The sequence below is a fragment of the Ochotona princeps genome, chromosome 15 (assembly GCF_030435755.1).
Source record: "Ochotona princeps isolate mOchPri1 chromosome 15, mOchPri1.hap1, whole genome shotgun sequence".
Taxonomy (NCBI): domain Eukaryota; kingdom Metazoa; phylum Chordata; class Mammalia; order Lagomorpha; family Ochotonidae; genus Ochotona; species Ochotona princeps.
The window spans coordinates 53,686,699-53,702,022 of NC_080846.1; the positions used below are offsets into that span (position 1 = coordinate 53,686,699).

At 46.4% G+C, this 15,324-nt stretch overlaps 1 protein-coding gene across 4 annotated transcripts in view; it reads left to right on the forward strand.

Moving 5' to 3' along the window:
- The first annotated feature begins 7,593 nt into the window (after positions 1 to 7,593).
- Positions 7,594 to 15,324, forward strand: part of RACGAP1 (Rac GTPase activating protein 1) — a 34,785-nt gene continuing 27,054 nt past the window's right edge. Inside the window, exon 1 of one of the 4 annotated variants that reach the window (XM_004598977.4) lies at positions 7,594 to 7,738. The gene's annotated coding sequence lies outside the window, so the exon portion shown is untranslated. The other 3 variants (XM_058673541.1, XM_058673539.1, XM_058673540.1) reach the window with 3 other exon arrangements.

Sequence of the window (15,324 nt, forward strand, 5' to 3'; positions counted from 1 at the left end):
AATAGCAGGTGAAGGATTATTCTGTACCAGCCCCATATTTTTTTTCACATTCTCTTTTTGTCCTTCCTGTATCTAGGGGAAAGGGAGATACAAAGGGAGAAGTCACACCCACTTTCCCACACATCTCAGGGTCCCCTATGTGGGGCATGCCCTGAAGGCACTGCTCAAGTGGTTTCAATAGTTCAACAGTTCTGTATTGCTGCCAATTTTGTCATTCCAGGAACCATGAAATCTCTTCAGAATCCACTGGCTGACATAGTTTACCTTAGGGTCTCCACTTGCCCAGATTTTCACTGGCAGGGCTAGTTGATCAACTTGTTCTGTCCTCCATCCTCTGCTATGGTACCAGATGTCTTCTGCAGGCTCCAATGTACTGCCATATCCTCCACATGCATCTGGATATGCTGTCCACGGCTCTGTCTGAGCCACTGAGGAGGCTCGGCTTTGACACATGCACTCCATGGTCAGATCTTGGAACCTGCAATTCTCTTCATGGTTGGGCTTATGAGTCCAACAGTTTGATTTGGGGATCTCCAAAGAAACCTCATCTGAAGTGATCCCAGATCTGATTCCTGTGTGTGCTTGCTAGTATAGGATCCTGCACAGACCGTCGCCCCAGTCTATGCATATGCTGGTGGTTGCAATTGCCTCCAGTTCGACTTCTACAGAAACCAATGGGTGTTGGAATCCAACCCGATCAAGCCCAGCACACAGTCGGCGCTCACACAAACCAGCGAGAGCTGCAGCCTAGTCGGAGCAACCTGGAATCACCCCCATGAGTCCTGACCCGTGCCCTGGTTCCTGTGCTTAACAGTAAGTACAGCAGACTGGTCCCGTCTGTCCCACATCCCATTCAGCTCTCATACATGTCAATGCAGCACCACATTTAAAAAAAATTTATTTATTTATGATACAGTTCCATAGATCCTGGGATTTCCCTTATCCCTTCCCCAATTCCCTAACCCATCACTGAGTTCCTCTATATCATTACTATAGTATAGTTCTTCATACACAATCATATGTCCATCATTGCAGGCATGGGCAATGGCAGAGTCCAGCATCCTATTGTCAAGATATGGTAAACAGTTTCATTGGAAGTCCTTCTTTGGAAGTAGAGATGCATACTGCATTGTGTCCTCACATCTGGATATGGCAGTCTCCATTTCACAGTTACTATGCATCCCCTTAAACGAAAAGCCACAAAACAAAATCAACAACAAGAAGAAAAAAAGAAATTAACAACACCATGAAGTTAAATAGCATGCTACTGAAATGACTGTGTCGCTGAGGAAATGAAAAAGAAAATCAAGAACCTTCTTGAAGAAAGTGATGCTGCTGTATGATCTATGAGTCATTGAGGAATTTAATCAGAAGAAAGTGTTTTGAAGAGAAGAATAACAAAAACAACAACAAATCAGAATCCATGCGATACAGTTTCCACTGATCTTTGTTGGTGAAACATGTCTCCTGTAGGCAACAAATAGATGGGTTTTGTTTTTTTAACTCAGTCTACTAATCTATGATGTTTGATTGATGAGTTTAAGCCATGTACATTCAAGGTTAATATGAATGGGTGGTAATTTGGTCCTGTCATTTTAGCAATGTGTTATTCATTGATTTAATCTTCTGTTGTCATTTTACTGGGACGTTCTTTGCATTTGCCTTTGGTTTTGGTGGACGCTATTTCTTTTCTCTGTCAAGAGAACTTGTTTAAGAATCCTTTGTAGGGCAGGTATGGAAGAGGCATATTCTTTTAAGTTTTCTTTACTGTGGAAAGTCTAAGGCCATACCACCCTGAACGCGACCGATCTCATCTTTATTGTGGAAGAATTTTATTTCATTGTCAAAGACAAGAAAAGTTTTGCTGGGTATGTTATCCTGGGCTGACAATTTCTTGCTTTTAGAATCTGGAATATGTTGCTCCATTCTCTTCTGGTTAGGCCATCTTTGACTGCTTTCCCTGGCCACAGGCAGGGAGCTAGATGGGAAGCAGCGCTGCCAGGATTAGAAATGGCACCCATATGGAATTTTGGGCCATGCAAAGTGAGAACTTTAGCCACGGGCTACAGCCCCGGGCCCACCAACCCCACATTTAACACTTTTCTTTAGTAAAGACTATTTATTGGAGAGGAGAAAGCTAGAGAAAGAGATAAGAGCGAGAAGAAAGAGAATTCCCACTTACTGGTTCAGTATCCAAATGCCTTCAATGGTCTCTCACATGGCTGGCAAGAACCCAAGTGCTTGAGCCATCACTGCTGCCCCTCAGGCTGGGGTGACCGCTGGCAGGAGGCTGAAACCACGAAACTGAGCTGGGAATGAAACCCAGACACCCCAAATGCAGGTGTCTAACTGGTGGGTCAAATGCCCACTCCCAGGATCTAGAATTGGATTTTCTTTTTAAATATTTTATTTTTATTTGAAAGACAAATTTATAGAGAGAAAGAGTTACTCAGAAAGACAGATTTTCCATCTGATGGTTCACTTTCCAAATGGTTGCAATGGCCAGAGCTGTGTCTGTCCAAAGCTATGAGCCAGGAACTTCTTTCAGGTCTCCCAGGTAGGTTCAGCGACCCAAGAACTTGGGCCATCCTCTACTGCTTCCTCGGACCATAAGCAGAGAGCTGAATGGAAAGTAGAATAGCCAGGACACGAACTGGCGCCCGTGTGGGATGCTGGTGCATTCAAGATGAGTATTGAGCCAATTGAGCCAATTGGGTTTTAAGAGTCCCCTGAAAGAGTAAACAGTATCTCCAGTTACCAGATTACTGAATATGGACTAGGATGGAGAAGGCAGGGAGAAAAAAAGCCACATTCTTGGGAATTGCACTCTGGGAGTGGAAGGAGAAAGCTGTGGCTGTGTGCTCTCTTTTCTCCCTCATCCTGGCGGTCCAATCATGTCACACATCTATTTCACTCATTGAACACTAACTGTTCCGCTCAATGTAGATCTTCCCCACTTGTCCTGTCTGCGTCATTCCTGCTATCAATCAAGAGTCTCCCTGCTTCAGGCTTTCCCCTCATCAGTGCACCCTCAGGCCATCTTAACATATATTCTTTTTTTTTTTTTTTTTAAGATTTATGTTTATTACAAAGTCAGATATACAGAGAGGAGGAGGAGAGACAGAGAGGAAGATCTTCCGTCCGATGATTCACTCCCCAAGTGAGCCGCAACGGGCTGGTGCGCGCCGATCCTATGCCAGGAGCCAGGAACCTCCTCCAGGTCTCCCACGCGGGTGGAGGGTCCCAATGCATTGGGCCATCCTCAACTGCTTTCCCAGGCCACAAGCAGGGAGCTGGATGGGAAGTGGAGCTGCCGGGATTAGAACTGGCATCCAAATGGGATCCCGGCGCATTCAAGGCGAGGACTTCAGCCGCTAGGCCACGCGGCCGGGCCCTTAACATATATTCTAACCAAAAAAAAAAAACACAAGTTAGTGAAATCAGGCGCAAGCCTTGTCATGTCTGGGCAAGGTCCAATCCCAACTTACTTTGTCTGTTTCTCTTTTTCCTTCCTGAAGCTGCGCAAGGTGCCTCAACCCGTTGAAACACCTCTTGGAAATCGAGGGTAGTGTTCCCCCACAACCATAACCCTTCATGATCTTCCCCTGGCCGGGAATCTGCCACCTTCCCTTTCTTTTATTATTTTTTTTATTGCATTTCATTTTTTTAATTAATTACATTGCATTATGTGATACATTTTTATGCACTGGGATTCCCCCCGCCCCTCCCCACACCCTCCCCCCACGATGGATTGCTCCACCTTGTTGCATTTCCATAGTTCAAATTCAGTTGACATTCTTTCATTGGAGGTATTTACCAAGCATAAAGTCCAGCATCTTATTGTCCTGGTAAGTTCAATGGTTTCTTGGTGAGACCATCTCTGGTCTGAAGGTAGAGCCGGCAGAGTATCATCCCAATCAATTAAAAGCCCCAACATAATATTTCCAACCATTTACAACATTGTGGCATTAATTGACATGGTATTGATTAACCAATATGTTAATAGGAAAATGCAGGTTCTCAACCACAACCTGTGACTTCTTCATGGCCATTTCAATTTTGGTTTATATTCAACCTTGTTCTATACACCTTAAAATGGCTTAGATTGCTATTCAGCTGTCTCATGCCTATTTTAATTTCAGTATTTAGCAGTTTATAGCATTGAAGCACGTTTTCGCTGAACCTGGCTGTTTTTCAGGTGGTCTAACTCTATAATTCTAACAGGATATATGTCAACTGTTTAGGTGAGCATGTTGAGGAGGGGTGTGCAGAGAAATCTTCCATACCCCAGTGAGGAGTAACTAATCTTTGTGTCCCACCGAGTTATAAGCGCATCCCCGCTGACCGTTTCCTGTCTGTTTCTAAGCTTTCCTTGTTGTTCTCTGTCTATCTATTCTAGTTTTGTTTGTTTGTTTGTTTTGAGGGGTTTCTGGAGCGCTCCTGATGGTTATTACAAGACGGGGTGGGGACCCAAAATTGGAAGCAGGCAAGGACCAGAGAAAGCTCCTCTCCCTAGTCCTGAAGGAAGTTTACTGTTCTTCTGTTTCTGCAGACCGCTCAGGGATCCTGGTTGTTGTTCTGATGACCTTGGATCCTGCAAGGCAGGATTTGGGCTTCTTCCATCCCATGCGGTAGATCCGCCACCTTCCCTTTCTGGTAAATTCCTATCCACATTTCAGATATCAAATTTCTTAAGCCTTTCCCACACTCCCACTCACTAGACTGGATTAATTGCATGCTCGTCTGTGGTCTTTCCGTGTCTAAGAAGCTTGAACTAATGCAGTCAGTGAGTGCTCCTGACTGTGCAAGGCTGTTGGGGCATTAAATGTGATACTACATGTACACTTAATATTTTTTATCCCTTTCCTAATAATATTGGTAGCATCCTATACAACTGCTACAAGTACAAACTTTAACAATGTACCACATACCATCTCAGATTTAAGAATAAGCAGAAGAGATTGAGATGGTAGTATTTTTGTCTCACAGCGGGGGGAGGTAGGAGAGGTGCAGAGTGGTAATGTTGCAGGGCATGCATTATCTGCCGCTGGGACGTGCTGCACTGCTGGCTGTTTCAGTGGGGTCCATCCAGTTTTCCATCTATAAAGTCTGGCTGATTGACTGCTACTTTTGAAAGATTGATTATTTGATTTAGAGCTACAGAGAAAGGAGGGACAGAGAGCGATCGGCTATCTCTCTATTCCCTCTGCAATGACCAGGGCTGGGCTGGGTCAAAGCTAGTAGTCAAGTGTTTGATTCGGGTCTTCTGTAGCGGTGCAGAGACCCAAAAACGTGGGCTATCTTCCACTGCTTTCCCTAGGCCACTAGCAAGGAGCTGGATCAGAAGTGGATTAGCCAGGACACAAATCAGCATCCATATGGGATGCAGGTATCACAGGCTGAGTTCTAAAATGTGCTTATTAAATGAAATTACAGGGTTCAGTACAGTAGCCTAGGGGTTGAATCCTCGCCTTGAATACACTGGGATCCCAAATGGGCACCGGTTCTAATCCCAGCAGCTCCACTTCCCATCCAGCCGGTGCTGTGCCGATCCATAGCCAGGAGCCAGGAACCTCCTCCAGGTCTCCCACACGGCTGTGGGATCCCAAAGCATTGGGCCATCCTCAACTGCTTTCCCAGGCCACAAGCAGGGAGCTGGATGGGAAGTGGAGCTGCTGGGATTAGAACCGGCGTCCATATGGGATCCCAGCACGTTCAAGGAGAGGACTTTAGCTGCTAGGCCACTGTGCCGGGCCCAATGTCTGACTTTCTTTTTTTTTTTTTTTTTTCTGATTAAGATAGATGCCCAATGTCTGACTTTCTAATAAAAATAAAATAAATGTTTACATTGAATTACAGCACTTTATTTTGTATCTATTTTTGTTTCCTTAAGTTTCTCCTCCATTTATGACTATGGCAAAGTAGAGGTCTTTGGGGCCTGCTGTGATGGCGTAGTGGTTAAAGTCCTTGCCTTGCATGCTGGGATCCCATATGGGCGCCGGTTCTAATCCTGGCAGCCCCGCTTCCCATCCAGCTCCCTGCTTGTGGCCTGGGAAAGCAGTTGAGGACGGCCCAAAGCCTTGGGACCCTGCTCCCATGTGGGAGACCCAGAAGAGTTCCTGGCTCCTGGCTTCAGATTGGCTCAGCTCTGGCTGTTGTAGCCACTTGGGGAATAAACCAGCGGAAGGAAGATCTTCTCTGTCTCTTCTCCTCTTTGTATATCTGACTTTCCAATAAAAATAAATAAATATACATTTTTTGAAAAGTAGAGGCCATTGATCACCTTAATTTTTCTGATCCTTAGCAGACGATTGTTATATGATGTTGGTGCACTTAATGTGTGTCAGATGGAAGCCTTAATGAACACATCACTGAGTGAAGGAATGAGACAGTGAATATTATTTGTTTTATCAATGCATGTATGCCTGGACGGGGTGCTTCACAATATTTCTTTTTTTCCCATTTTTTTAAATTATATTTTTGACAATATTTACATAGTTAATTAAGGTAAAAAGGTTCCAGGACTATAGGAAAGTGGGTAAGACTATTATTACCATATTGTTTCCTTCTTGTATCTGAGGTAAAGGGGGATATTGAGGGAGAAGCCCCACCCAGTTTCCCACCCACCCCAGGTCCCCGATGTGGGGCATGCTCCGAGGGTCTTGCTCAAGTGGTTTTGATAGTTCACCAGTGATGAATCCCTGCCAATCTCATCACTCCAAGCACGATGAGGTCATTGAAAAATCCACTGATTGACATAGTCCATCATAGAGTCTCCGTTTGCCCAGTATTTCGCTGCCAACATATGGCTGAGGTGGTTGATTGACTTGTTTTGTCTTCTGTCTTTTCTTGGTTAGGGTTCTGAGTCTGGCAGTTCAATTGGGGAGATCTCCAAAGAAACTTTGTCTGAGGTGTTCCCAGACCAGATTCTTGTATGTATTAGCAAGCACAGGGCCCGGCACAGTCCATTGCCCCAATCAGCTGGTGGTTGCAATTGCTGGGTTGTTTCTGTTTTCAGCCCCGTCTTCCACTGGAACCAATGGGTGTTGCAGTCCAGCCTGGTTCTGCCCAGCACATACTCAGCCTTCACATAAACCAGTGGGAACGCCTCGCAGTATTTCAACACATGCATACAGTCAGGCTGTCAGTCTTTCCACTTCCCCATCCTGTGTTTAGAAACTCCTGCCTTTTCTATTTCTTAGTATAAAGGATACGATTGCTCTATGCCATCTGTGTTTTGGTACTGTTTGTCAAACATCTTCTGCCACCCTTCCTCACCCACTAATAGTTGAAAATGACTGTTGTACCAGCTTCTGGAATTGTTCCTATTGTAGGCCCGGCATTGTTCAGTTAATAGTATCCAGGGGCCCTATTTCCCTGCCTGGTGAAAGACATGAAGGCCAAGGTTAATATACATTCAAAAGATACACTTGCCCTTAGTCAACATGGCAACCTGAATGACTTCAGGAAAGGGCGCCGGGAGGAAAAAAAACCCGTTGACCTTACTAAAGATGGCGACCTTGCGCTTCTGTATAGAAGGCGCTTGCGCATTCCCGTTCCCGCCCTCTCCGCGTAGCCCCTACGCGTGCGACGGAACGCCGAGGGGCGGTTTGGGAGGAATAAATGTCTCTGTGATTGGCTGATGCTGGATTTCAAACTGGAGCTGGCGGCGCGGCGCCGTTGGGTGAGGCGCGGGGGCCGGAGCGAGGCGTCCCCGAGGCCGGGAGAGCGCGGCCAGGTGAGCCCCGGGGGCTTGCGGTGTGTGGGGTGTGGTGGGCGGGAGAGCAGGGGCGGCCCGGCGTCGAGGCGGGGGGCGGGCCGTACGGGGGGCCGTCTGTGGGAGGGGAGAGCGGTCGGTGGCTGTGGGGGCGTCGTGGGCCCGGCTTCCCAGCCCCGGATCCCCGGCCTCGCCTTCCCGGCCCCGGCGTTCCGGCCCCGGCTCCCCGGCCTCGCCTTCCCGGCCCCGGCTCCCCCGCCTCGCCCTCAGTCTCTACCGGTAACGGACGAGGCGCGTTCGTAGGACGTTTCTCTCCGCGGCAGGAGACCCTTGGGCAAGGGGAGACAAGTTTTTTTTTTTTTTTTTTTTAAATCTTTCTCTCGAGCTTGAAAATCAAGTTTAAGTTAGTGAAGGTGTCAGACAACACACCTTTGTTGTAATCCAACAGGTGTGTTTCCTAAATGCACGAAATCAAGTAGAAGACGACCTTACTTTGGCCTTTAAGGAGCCTGCAGTTTATTTGGGGGTGATGGATAGGTGGTGAGGCTGGTGGGCCTGTGCACCTGTTGGGAGTACCACACGGTAGCACACCCCTTTTGGAAAATGTCCTGGTAATTGTCAAGACCCGTCCGCGATTTTACACGCCGATGCAGTAATCCCAGCGTGGAAATCTATTCTAATGCACACAGGCCCTTGAAAAAAAAAAAAAATACGGCCCAAAGGGACGTTCCTTCCAAAGGTCAGTCATTTTGCCAAGCGTCAGGCCTTGGTGTGGGGTGCCAGGGGCTCCGCAGGGAGCCGGGCAGAACTTAAACTGTGGAGACAGTAAGTTAATGAGGTATGTGTTAGTGCGCTAGAGCAACAGAAAGCCGGAGGTACTGCGGCGGATGCTGCCGCCTAAGAGGGTGCTGGGACAAGGCACCTCTGTGTGACTTTGAGGAAACGCTGGGAGGACAGGGAGTGACCTCATGCGAGATTCAGGGCTGAGCCATGTGGGAATTACCTAAACGTCTGGAGCTGTTCTTTGGGCCGTGATGTACAGTGCAAAGTTGTTTGTAACCTATGACTGCAGCTCTGAAACGTGAAGGTGTAGTGGGCGAGGATCGGAGAGGGGGGATCCTGAGGGCAGTGAGATTTTTGTTTCACTATTTAGAGAAAAAAAAAAAAAAATATATATATATATATATATATATTGTTTTGTCATAGAAAATCAGTATGAGATTTTTTTTAGGGTGCTTGCAATCTATTTTTTTTAACATTTATGTATTTTTATTGGAAAGTCATATATACAGAGAGGAGGAGAGACAGAGAGGAAGATCTTCAGTTGGATGAGTCACTCCCCAAGTGGCTGCAACGGCCAGAGCTGAGCTGACCCAAAGCCAAAGTCAGGAGCCTGTTCCGGGTCTCGCACGCAGGTGCAGGGTTCCAAGGCTTTGGGCTGGCCTCAACTGCTTTCCCAGGCCACAAGCAGGAAGCTGGATGGGAAGCGGGGCTGCCAGGATTAGAACTGGCACCCATATGGGATCTCGGCTTGTAGCAGGCAAGGACTTGAGCTGCTAGGCTATTGTGTCGGGCCCGTGTTTATTGTTTTAAATTTTAATATTGAGTTCGTAGTTGAGAGGGATGCATACCCTATGGTTAGGGTGCAGAGGCGTGGAGGAAGGTAGATGAGCTAAAAATTTCCATTCTTTTTTCTTTTTTTTTCCTCTTTTTGTGCAGCAGGAGGGAGGGAATTGCTCTTGTCAAACTACATCTTCACCCAGGAATGGAGGACATTGGATGACTTACAGACCCGGATGTGGGGAAGAGTGTTCCAAGGGTGTGTCTTGAGTGGTTTTGATAGTTCTGAGACATTGTTGCACCAGGGTTGAGAGAAAAATCTTTCCCAGATCTCTTGGTAGACCAGGAGAGTTCCGGCTCTGTTTAAGGGACTGCGCTTCTGTCTGCCGAATTCATTTCGCAGATAAAGAAACCATTTTGTACTTTAGGGTTAGGAAAAGCTTCAGTGGATTGGTGTATCATTTGTGCTACACCTTAAAGAATGGCAGATTTAGAAAAGGAAGACGTCTCTCTCCCCAGGAGTGGGAGAGTGTGGGCGTGGGGGAAGGTGGAGAGAAGAGCTTGGTGATAATTTTCTGGGGAAAAAAATCATAATTCACCTCTTCTCCCGCTTCCTGCAGTTGATTGCTCGTAAGCACATTTGGTTTCAGTGTAGTACTCCTCTGGCTGTCGGTGTTGTGGGGCCTGGAGGTGCTGACGCAGAAGCCAGACACTGTGAAGTGCTGTCATGGGGAAGAGTCCAGGTCGTCTTTGGGAATGGCTTTCTGTGGCAGCAGCGAACCTGTAGTGTTGATTTCTTGGAAATCTCCATAGTTAGCAATGTTTGTGAGAATGTTTTTCATTAAAACACGTTTCTCGTAAAACAAAGCAACCTCCATTGCTCTGTTTTATAATATTTAACACCCTTGATGCAGCTATAAACCCTGATGTTTGATAATTGTGTAGATCATGTTGGTTTTTTTGGGAGGGGAAGGTGGTGAGGAAGAGACGAGGATAAACTTCCCAGGATGCCCTGCAGTCAAGTCTGTGGTAGTCTGTTATTCTGAAGGATGGTGTCTGTCTCTTGGCTGGGTGATTGAAATTAAATTGGGGACTCAGAGCAATCACATCCAGCTGAGACTCTTTCATGGCGTTGCCAAATTGCTCCCTCAGGGATGCCGGCAGACCGGGGCTTCAGAACGTGGTGACTTCCCCACTCGGGGGCTCCATCAGTAACAGCTGAGCTGCTCCAGCACCTTTCCGCTTCGAGTGCTCTGCACAGTGATTTCCTTGCTCCACACAGGGATCATTTCAGATTTCCCAAAAGGCAGTAACCTCCGTTGTGGAAAAATGACAGCTGTTTTACAGCTGCTGCAATACCACTGTTTTTGTTGCCTTTCTCATTAGCGTTATCTGCTAGCTGTGGACTAAATAATACAGGGGGAGAAGTGAGCAAGTATCCACGAGGGGAGAATGTGACCCAGGGAGAGCGAATGGGCTGAGCAAGTTTCAGCTTTTTGAGTTAAAGTTTGGCAGAGAGGAGTTAGTATTGCTGCAGACTGGTATTTTTGTTGTCTGTAAATAGTTCCCGAGTCGTTTCTGCAGCATGATAATAAAAAATGCAAGGTCCTCCAGCATGTATTTGCTAACACTGTTTGCGGATTACCTTGAGTAAACCTATGTGAGAAGAATAAAACTGAGAAGCAACAAGTCTCACTAGAACAGCTTGCCGAACTGCCTCCTAGGTCCCTCCTAGGTCCCTCCTGGGTCCCTCCTGGGTCCCTCCTGGATCCCTCCTGGGTCCCTCCTGGATCCCTCCTGGGTCCCTCCTGGGTCCCTCCTGGGTCCCTCCTGGGTCCCTCCTGGGTCCCTCCTGGATCCCTCCTGGGTCCCTCCTGGATCCCTCCTGGGTCTCTCCTGGGTCCCTCCTGGCCTGGGTGCTGGCTGGGAACTGTGTTTTACTGTATGGTGCTCTTTGTCTAGCACACCAAGCTTCTATAGGGGTGCGTGCGAGTGTCTGCAGCAGGCACTGTCTAACTGACGTTTTTAGAATATATTCTCATTGTGTTATGGAAAAGATGTGGATTTTGGATTCAGATCTGGGTTTTAATATGAGCTCTACATTTATTAGTCATTTAAGGTCTCTGAGTCTTAATTGTCCATTTTCTGGAACACAGAGATAATTATGTTAGTCAAATTCATTTAAAGATAGATTATGTCTGATGTTTAATATAGTACCTGAATCACTTTAGAGGTGCCCAGTGAATACCAGATTCCTTTCTTTTTTTTTTTTTTTTTTAAAGATTTATTCATTTTATTACAGCCAGATATACACAGAGGAGGAGAGACAGAGAGGAAGATCTTCCGTCCGATGATTCACTCCCCAAGTGAGCCGCAACGGGCCGGTGCGCGCCGATCCGATGCCGGGAACCTGGAACCTCTTCCAGGTCTCCCACGCAGGTGCAGGGTCCCAATGCATTGGGCCGTCCTCGACTGCTTTCCCAGGCCACAAGCAGGGAGCTGGATGGGAAGTGGAGCTGCCGGGATTAGAACCGGCGCCCATATGGGATCCCGGGGCTTTCAAGGCGAGGACTTTAGCCGCTAGGCCACGCGGCCGGGCCCCAGATTCCTTTCTTTTAACTATTTGATACTATTTTTAAAATGGTCTCATGTTCTGAATTTAGTGATAACCATATGTGGAGATAGCTTAGACAATTTATGGAAAAACACTGGATTTGGGAATCACTGTGCTAGGATGCAAATAACAGCTATCAGAACAAAAATACCTTATATTTTGATAGGTTCCATTTCTTTATTATTAAGTTTTTACCTATGTTAATTTTTTTAAAGATTTATTTATTTTTATTTTAAAGTCAGATTTACAGAGAGAAACTGAGACAGACAGAAAGATCTTCCATCCACTGGTTCACTCCCCAAGTGGCCGCAACAGCCAGAGCTGAGCTGCTCCCTAGCCAGGAGCCAGGAGCCAGGAGCCTCTTCTGGGTCTCCCACGCAGGTGCAAAGTCCCAAGGCTTTGGGCCGTGCTTGACTGCCTTCCCAGGCCACAAGCAGGGAGCTGGATGGGAAGCGGAGCATTTGCTATATGAACACATGCAAAGCAAGGACTTTAGCCACTAGACTACCGCACCGGACCCATCCTATGTTAATTTGTAAAATTTCTTGAGGTAAATAGGGCAGAGGTTGTTCCTGTTGTGTAGGAGGGTCTCAGGGTTGAAGGAAATTATGGAAGTGTTGTATTACTTGCAGTCAGGAGCAGAAACCTGCTGTAGGACTTGTGCCGCTAGTCCCCTAGTGGTTCCTTCTGTTTGAGTCTTTTATGCATCCATGAAGAGGGAGAATGAACATTTATTTTGACAGCATCATAGGTATGTGTGTGTATGCATACCTGCATGTTCATGTTTTCTGATTTCTGTATATTAAATTTTTTTTATTTTATGTGTAAGTATCATATTAAATGCTGCGTGTGTGTGTAACACAGCAGTCCCAGATGTAAAGTTTCTCTCCATAAATGTGCAGTCTACTCGGCCACAGGGCATACAAATAGGGCAAAGTTAAAGAGTGTGCCTGAGAGGAAAGACTGGAGGCAGAGTCGCCTGACATGAGCGGTGACAGCCTGTAGGCGACAGGGAGGTGGCTATCCTATAGGCACGAAAGACATGTCCACGCTTTGGCTATTATGGGTAAGTGAGTGACTGGGGAACAGGGGCCACAGTAGGTCACTGGGTAGGGTAGATGTTTAGGAAGGAGAAAGGGAGAACAGCATCTTAAAATCCAGTTCAAAATGTAGGGTATTGGAAGCAGATTGAAAGCTGTTGGACTGAAGTTAGGAGAGAAGCTCGGTCTGAAAGGACAGTGGTAAGTGCTTTGAGGACAGTGGTAAGTGCTTTGAGGTCAGAAGTTTGAACTTGAGGGAATGTTTGTTGAGAGGAAAGAGAAAAGAAAATCAGTAATCAGACTGTATATAAACTCTGACTGTGGAGGCTGTGAGGGTCAGCTCCTCGTTGCTGTGTAATAGCATTGGGTGTAGTTGGACAGCTGTCTCCTTAGGTATTGGGCATCATTGAAGGAGTACGACGTGGATTGCGCAAGTTGCACTATACCGGTGATTGTGGTGAGGAGGTCCCCCGCTCTACCCTGGGCCAACAGTTCTTTTGTTGCTCCAGTACTGAAGTTGTGATTTCAGTAGAGTGGCTCCAACCTTCACTGAAGGGAGTTGTGGATAAAGAACCAAGGGGAAGGGCCTGGCATGGTAGTCTAGTAGCTAAAGTTCTTGCTTCGCATGTGCCAGGATCCCATTTGGGTGCCGGTTCTTGCCGCGGTGGCCCCACTTCCCGTCCAGTTCCCTGCTTGTGGCCTGGGAAAGCGGTAGAGCATGGCCCAAGTCTAGGCTATCTCCACATGGTCCCCAGTTTAAAAATATACATATTTATTATTTTTAAAAAGATTCATTTTTTATTTTTATTGGAAAGTCAGATATACAGAGAGGAGTAAAGACAGAGAGGAAGATCTTTCGTCTGATGGTTCACTACCCAAGCGGCCACAACGGCCAGAGCTAAGCTGTTCTGAAGCTAGGAGCCCAGAGTCCCCTCCAGGTCTCCCACACTGGTGCAGGGTCCCAAGGCTTTGGGCCGTCCTCGACTGCTTTCCCAGGCCACAAGCAGGAAGCTGGATGGGAAGCGGGGCTCCCAGGATTAGAACAGGCACCCATATGGGATCCCTACACATGCAAGGCAAGGACTTGAGCTGCTAGGCTACTGTACCGGGCCCAACTAATAGTTTTCTTATGGTTCCAAGCTCACGGTCTCAGAATCTGCAAATGAATTGTAGAAGTGGTAGAATCAGTACCACTTACTGGAACTACTCATTAGTGTCTTTGGTTTTACTGGGAGCCAAAGGAAATGGTCCTTTGGCTCGCCTACAGAGTGTCCTGCCTTTGCTTGTCCTGCAGCACTTGGGGGTGCTGACCTGTTTTGTTAGACCCAGGGCATCTCCATGACTTCCAGATCTTTCTGCCAGTTTTAATGCTATTCTTTTAGCTTTGTTCTTAGTTTATACGATGATCTTTGTAATAAATTTGTTGGTCTGGTTGCTTAGCAGCTTGCTGTGATTATGTAGCTCGGCAGAGAAAAATCTTGGTTTCCAGCCCTGATTCAGGTATATATTACATCCAAATCTGGAATTAAAAGCTTTTTTGGGGTATTAAAATAATCATCATATGTGTACAAATGAATTACTCTGTGGTATTTAGTAAAAAGTAGTATTTTATTAAAATACGCTGGTGTCTTCTGTGGTTTTCCATTTTCCCTTTCTCTCATAGCTCATGGTACAACCTTCTAAACATTCCAAAATCACAAAGCCTTCACAAAAGAATTCTTCAAATTCTATTTAGATGCATGAATAAGGGTCTGCATTATGTTGGAAGAGCGGTTAGTAGGAAGACGTAAAACGAATCCTTTCATAGCATTTCTGAGGACATTGAGTTTTCAAGTGAAATCTGACTATTTCTTGTTCTTGATAATTTTGAGACTGTTCAGGTAATGTCTTTCTTGACAAATAAATGAAGTGCTTTTTCCTGGTGTTGCTTGGGAAGGTGCATTCGCGGCAGAACTGGCTAGAAGCATGCTGTTTTTAACAGAGCTCCGTAGGCTCCCGGCAGAGGGGTGCGGGAAGCCTGGGATTGCTGTAGAACTCAGTGGTTTTCCTTTGCCCTTGCTGTGAAGGTGCTGTATTGTCTATGATGGCACAATGTGGAACAACATAATCCTTTGCTTCTACTTAGTACAGATTTATTAGATGTGGTCCCTCGTGCCGTCCCGCAGAGAAGCCTGCGTTACAGAAATAATGCTGGTGCTGCTGAGCTGGCAGTTCCCTACTTAATCACTCCCGTGACGTCATCAGTGCTGTTGGTAGGAAATGTGCTGACCACGTCCTGCCTTTCAAGGCATTGTGACGGGGCATTAGCACAAAATGAAATTTAAAAAAAAAAATCTTTTCATTTACATTGTTAGGTCTTCAAAGTCCAGATTAAAATGGCAGAAGTGTTCCGT